The sequence below is a fragment of the Orcinus orca genome, chromosome 10, assembly GCF_937001465.1.
Source record: "Orcinus orca chromosome 10, mOrcOrc1.1, whole genome shotgun sequence".
NCBI classification, from domain to species: Eukaryota; Metazoa; Chordata; class Mammalia; order Artiodactyla; family Delphinidae; genus Orcinus; species Orcinus orca.
In genome coordinates, this window is record NC_064568.1 from 105,704,464 (window position 1) to 105,711,518 (window position 7,055).

Below are 7,055 nucleotides of genomic sequence, written 5' to 3' on the forward strand. Positions count from 1 at the left end.
CCCGCTGTCCCGTCCATGAAGGGCTAGACCTGCTGTAGACCACCGCCCCAGCTTCCTGATGCGCGGGACCCCGGTGGGGGCCCGTCCGCTCCCAGAGGATCAGGGCGTCTCTATTCCTGGCTCCCTGAGGGGCCCATGGCCCTTGTGGCTTCCCAACTGGAATCTCTAATTTTAATACAAGATGGACTTTATTGAGGAAAGATGCGTTTGTCTTTGCCAATCCACTTTTTGCCATTTTCTTTGATCAGTTCCCATGACGGCTTCTGGAAAGGCCCAGACCTGGGCTCCTGGGTGTAGCTCTCCACCCCTACCCGTGTTTGTTCCAGACTCTGTGTCATAACAATGGCGCAGAGACCGCGGAAACCAGTGGCCACCAGCAGGTCGTGAAGATGTGCCCAGGCTGTTTATTTACCATGATTCTTATGAACCCCCTAATGGATCACTTCAAAGTCTGAAAAAGAAGAAAACAATCACCGCCGTCATCTGAAAAGTAAAAACCAAAGCCTCACACAGTCTGGGCCTCTGAACCGCCCCCCACCCCCGCCCCGCCCTGCCCTACACCCCACCCTCCGGCCCGGCTTTTCCATCCTTTCTGAGCTGTGTATGCAGCCTCACTCTCTCTAGAACCATCCTCATTTCCTCTCACGGGCTGTGGTTTCGTCTTTGATTTCAAGTTCATTCAACACTCATTCAGCACATTGTCACATGGACTCCCCACGTACCCGCTTCTGTGCCTCAGCAGGCTGCCGCCTTCCCACACTGTCCCCCAGGCCGCCCCTCCAGGCTGCCCCCTCCCCACGCCATTCTACCCCCAGGCTGTCCCTCCCCAGGCTCCCCCCTGCCAACTGTCCCCCTCAGGATCCTCCCACCAGGCAGGGCCGAGAGGGCAGGCTGGCGGTGGGCCCAGCTGTGTCCCAGCGAGCGTCTAGTGGTGGGAGAGGCTGGGGTCCACTGTCAGGCAGATTAATGGACAGCAGAGCCCCAGCAGGGTCGCCCCAGTGGGTCAGCAGCAGAGCTCGGATGACACAAAGGCACACAGGCCTGACCACGAAGCTGGGGCCACCTCGAAAAGCCAAATAAGTCCCCTGGTGGGATTCCGGTGCAGGAGCAGAGCTGGGCCTTGGTTTCTAAGGGAGCATCAGATCAGATCAGATGAGGTTAGATTAGGGGCTGAGTAACTAGGGAGCCTTTCACGGCGGAGGGAGGATCAACTCCAGTCCGATGGATTGACAGTGGAGGAAAAAGACAGCTTCAGCTGAAGGGAAGGAAACCACCTGAGAGTCAGGACTGTGCGTGGTGGGGTCCCCAGCGGAGAGCGTTCTGAGTTCCAGAAGAGGGTCCAGGCCCACCCGCCTCTTTCCCCGCAGCTCCTGCCCCACAAGGGTCCCTGAGCCCGGGACCTCCCACCCACCGGCGCCCGCCGCCCCTTAGCTCGCGCATCCGCGCTACGGCTTGCGGGCTGGGTTCCTCGTCTGACCCCATCCTGTCTGTGTGGTCGTTCTTCAACATTTTATTTTGAAACCATTTAGACTTACACGTGAGCTGCTACCATAGTATAAAGAATTCCCATGTTCCCTCCACCCAGTTTCTGAGTTGGTGTCTTATACTTGCTTCCCATTACCTCTCCCCACCCACCTCTTTCTCTGCACGTTTTTTTTTCCTGAACCATTTGGGAGCTCAGACATCATACTCCTTCACCACTAACTTCTTGTGTGTTCCCTAAAATTAAAGACAAAGGCATCCCGCACAGCCCGGCACCGTTTGTTACCCACGTCGAGAATCATCACCTCGGTCCTGCAATCTGCTCTCCAGGCAATATTCTGACTTCACCAATCATCTCACTAACATTCTCGATAGAAAAGAAGACCATGGTTGTTTCTGGTCCAGGGTGGGATCAAGGGCCTCACAGGGCGTTGAGGGGTCACCCCTTCAGCCTCCAGGAAGCCCTGTCATTTCAAGTGCATTTCAAGTGTCATTTCAAGTGCAAGTCATTTCTTTCAGTGAATCGTCCTTTTTTCCGTGACCCCCATCTGCGTGCCTTTCCTGGCCATAGCTGTGTCCTCCGGGCTCGCTCGCCTCCAGGGCTGGAGACCCCAGGGGTGCCCTCGTGCCCTCTGGCTCCGAGGAGGCCCTCGCTGGTCTCTGCTGAGCCTGGGGATGAAACGAAGACCAGCGTTTCCTGGTCCTGTTTCCCACCGTGTCCCACCTTGGGCCCAAGTAGTCCATCAGGGACCCTGCGAGAGCCCATGGCCCAGGGGAGCAGGGCTGCTGTGTCAGCCCCCCAGGCACAGGGCTGGCGGAGCATTACATCCGCGTCCTCAGGGCCAGTTTGCTGATGGAGGGAATGTGTGGGCACTGGGGCCACCATGCAGCTCACAGAGGAGGCCAGGGTCTCCAGGCTCCGCCAGATGGGGGCATGGTTCTGAGTCTCAGAGACAGGCAGCCAAAGCTCCAGCAGCTGTGGCCCCCAGGCCGGAGCGCAGGAACTCGCTTAAAATCCATGCCCTGGGGAAGGGCGGTGGGAAACGACGGGGTTCAGGGGCGTCCGCCAGGAGCTGGTCAGAGAACACGGGGCCGGCGGGGACGAGGTGCGGCCCGTGTGGCTTCCACCGCAGCCGCGCGGCATCCTTCGGTCTCTACCACGTGTGCCCGTCACCTTGATGATTATCTTTAAAGACCGACCGGAGAACTAAGAATCAGAGGAACCGGACTCTCGGTTCGCCAGTTAGCAGCAGGCGGTATCACCCGGGCGATGGCTTCCTGGGTGACCAGTCCTGCCTCGCCTCCCTCCCGGGGTCATTTAGAGAGTCAGAGAGCAGCGCGTGCTTTGGTGTTTTATGAGCTGCGTGTTTCCAGCACCAAGAGGAGGAGGAGGACAAACGTAAACAACAGTCCAAAACTAAAGATACACGAAGGAAGACATCGGAGAGCCATTCAAACGGCGGGAGAAGGTTGATGAGGTGAGGAGACGCCTGCCCTGCAGAGCCCCGGGCCTCCCGGGAATCGTTCGCGCCACGTGACCATCTGGGAATAATCGCGGACATACAGGAATGCGGGTGATGGAGGAAACTGCATGCTAACAGCAGAGAACTAACGCCACACAGTTCGAGTTCTCTGCAGCAACACGGAAAATGCTGATTGTATTACGAGTCACTTGTACCGCAATTTATTCTACAGTGACCGCCACGCAGACAGGCATGACTATGGGCAAACACTGGAGAGGAATGAGGAAAAGCAAAAGGGTGCGCGTGCCCCCTTCAACAGTGCCTGGGCCCAACGTTCCAGGTGGGACCAAAGCACCAGCCCGCCTCGGCCATCGGGAGGCATGACTGGAAGAAGGAGGAAGCGTGCGATGACAGAGGGACGCTTGTAAGAGGGACACCTCTGCCATGGGACGAACGTGTCCCCCCAGAATCATATGCTGAAGGCTGAACCCAAGGTGTGCAGCTAGGAGGGGCCTTTGTGGGTGATCAGGCCGCGTGGTGGGTCCCCCGAGATAGGATTAGTGTCCTTATGCGAAGCCATTCCGAGGGGACCTGTGAGGGCACAGCGAGAGGATGGCAGCTACAAGCAGGACGAGCGACGGGACACCAGCCCGGGTGGCACCCTGACCTGGGCTCAGCCTCCAGAAACGTGGGAAAGAAATGTCTGCCGTTCAAGCCGCCCCCGTCCGTGGTGCTTTGCTACAGCGGCCGGATGGACCGAGCCGGTCTGTGGCCAGAAAATGTGAAGACGGAGAAGGGCCAGCCCCTCAAGGAGGGAACCCGGGGCGGGGCGGGGCGGTGGTGAAGGGTCGGGGGACCGGCTGAGGAAGGAGTGCTTCACAGGCCGAGCAGGGCCGCCCGGAGCCTCATGGGCCTGGGAGTTCGGCGACACGAGTACACAGACGGGTTCCCAGGGCTCTAAGTGCTCTGACCAGTGACGGGCCCCCATGATGACTGAGGGAAGGTCTGTGGGGTACGGAGTGGTGAGTGGGCACCGCGGGGCACAAGGGACGGCACGGAGCCAGGAGCGGGGGAGGGCAAAGAGCCTGGGGTCCCTGCAGGTGGGTGCAGCTGGGGGCGGGGGCGGAAGAGCTGCCTCCCTGTGCGTCTCTGAGCGGGGACGGGGTCGGGGACGTGGACGGCGCAGGCGGTGCTTCTCAGCCCCGGGAGCAGCCCGACCTTGGCCCTGAGGCGTCGAGTGGGAGGTGCGCGCCGCAGGCAGGACCCCTGCTCACAGGTGGTGTCCAGCTGCTGGCCGGGCAGGGAACAGAGCTTCCCGGGAGGCTCTGCTACCTGCTTCCGTGCCTTGACCTTCTCGTGAGATGGGCACCCACCCCCCGTGAGGTGCCAGGCGAGCTCCCGCTGCCCTGCTTCTCCGTCTGTCCTGAACCCATCTGCGCCCCACATGTCCACAGACAGGATCGACGATGGGCCGGTCTTGCCACGGGGCCAGCGATGCAAGCCGTGAAGAGCCGGTGTCCCTGCACCTGGACGCGCAGAAAGCCTCCGTGCGGGGCCAGCCTGCGTCCCGGGAGCCCCGCGGGCTCGGGCCGGGGGCTGGTTGGTCACCCTGCACGTTCGTGGTGTGTCCAGCACGGACACGGTACAGACAGATGGCGAGAGGGCCCATGCCGCCCCGGCGCGAAGGTGGAACTGGGAGCTTTGAGAAACGTCCCCCCACACCAAAGGCAGCGCTCCCCCGACCGTTCACCTGCGAGAAAGCTCTAGAGCAGGGTCACCCGGCCCGGAGCTTCCCTGGTCCCGTGCTGCAGGGGGGCACTTAGCCACCTTCTTTCCGTTTTCTGGGGACACAGTCTGGGAGCAGACGGAACGGGGGGAGACTTGCAGCCTGCACTGCCCCTCCGCTTATCCTCAGGGCCACTGTGGCCAGTGGACTCCAGGGACCAGGGGCGTCACGCGCATCCTTGGGCTCCGGGACACACAGAGGGGTCTGGATCTTCGTGAGCTGGCGGGGTCCCAGCCCCGCGCTTCCTGAGGCACAGGCACTGCTCCTCGCCGTGCACGTGGCTCTTCATTCTGAGGAAGAAAACAAAGGGAACGGCGTACTGTAGGAGGAGGAAAAGAATATGCCTGGGTTGAAAAGTGTTACCCCTCCCCCTCTGAGAGGGTTAACTATGCCCGGGGGGAGCAGGCAGTGCAGGGAAGGGTCCCCAGACATGTGGCGGTGCCCAACTTGTCCAGACGGGCCCAGGACCGTCCCATTCTTAAGACAGATTTCCTGGGTCCGGGAACGCCCCTCAGTATGTACGGGGCAGCGGGATGGCCGTCGCCGCACGTCTACAAGGTGTCCCGGTGGCCGCGTGCCCCGTTGTGGAGCATGCAGACCAGCGCCCCTCGCGCGGGTCCCGCAGGGCAGGACGCACCGAGCCCGCAGCCCCACAGCGCCCCACTGCTAAACCACCCTTTCCAACTCGACCTTCGTCCGCAGGTGGAAAAGTGCGTCTGGAGCTGAAGCGGGCGTTCCCCGCGGAGCCCGAGGCTGCGGAGCTCGGCCACTGCAGCCTCCGACGGAGGAGGCCCCACACTGAGCCGGGACGCGGGGCAGAGCGAAGCCCATCTCTTCGGGCGGAGGAGGCCCCACACTGAGCCGGGGCGTGGGGCAGAGCGAAGCCCGTCTCTTCGGGCGGAGGAGGCCCCACACTGAGCCCGGACGCGGGGCAGAGCGAAGCCCGTCTCTTTGCGCGGCCACTGCGGGTGGCTCGTGGCAGTTCCTCTCACATCTCATCCGTTGCAAGGAAGAAGGTGAGGAGCCCTGAGGAGTCCGCGACGGTGACTGGGTTTTGCCTGTGACGCTGGGACAGGCTCGCAGGTGCAGCCTCAACCATAGGCAACGGGGTGTCCGAGGCCCTGACTGGCCACTGTGGAGGGACCGGAACCTGCCCCCCATCCCCCGGGCGGGCAGGGACACTGCCGCCCGGGGACACTGCCGGCTGGTCCTCTCCAGGACACGTGGCCGCCCTGCCCCAGCCCCGTCCCCCGAGGTCGGAGGCCTCTTTCTGGCCAGGCTGTTGAGGACAAATGTAGTTCAGCAGAAAGATGTGACCAGAAGGGGCCTTCCCAGCGGAGGGAGAGGCTGTGTCCAGATGCGGCGGTTTACAGGGACAGGCTGTGATCCAAGCTCTCCTGATTCTGAACAAGGTTCCTAGAGGCACAAGTGAAATGACGTGGGAGAGAAAGTGCCCTGCTGGCTGAAAGGTGCTGGATGAATGTTGGATACTCCATCGTGACCCAGGCCACAGGTTACAGGTCACAGAGTGCTGGTTCTTAGGGACGATTTTGGTCCGAGCTGCATGTGTGTCAGCCCATCTTTCTCAGAGGAGCGGCTGCAAACATCCCGTCCTTGGGCCTCCTCTGGATTACACACCAGCTCCGGCAGGAGTGGCTTCGTTATACCCCCGCCCGCAGGTCAGCAGGGCTCTCCGAGGAAATTAAACCTTCCTGTGTTTTCTAATATTGCGTGATGTTCTCTTTGGCCTTGGCTTTTTTTTTTTTTTAAATGAATGTGCCCTGGAATCTGATTTCAGTTCAACTAGATTAGTGAGATGTCTTTGGTGCATTTATATCAGGAAATATTGAGGATTTTTCTGGTAAACTCAGATGAATCTAAAGCAATACAAATTCATGGACATTTACTATAACCCTTAATTGATTTGCTTGATATATTTATGTTAAATAAAAAGTTTTCTAAGGCATATGTGTTTTTAAAACCAATTTATTTCTTGGTGTGATGCCTGGGATTTATTTTGCAATAATCCTGGCGGAGGGGGTAGCAGGAGGGTCACAGATGGAGCAAGAGTCCCCTCTTGAACCTCAGGAACTGTTGGAGCTGCCCTGAGCACATGCCCCAGGCTGTGTGCTTGGCATGTGGTATAGTTGGTTTAAAAGTCACTTTATTTACACTTTGGGTCGACAAGGTCATTTAAGGCAACCAGAGCAACTCCTGGTGCTGCTGTAGATAATGGAAATTGTTCAGTGAGGTCAAATACGGTGGAACTAAGAAGTGGGACTGGACCCATGGACTGTGGTTTGCAGACCCTCCTATAGTATCAG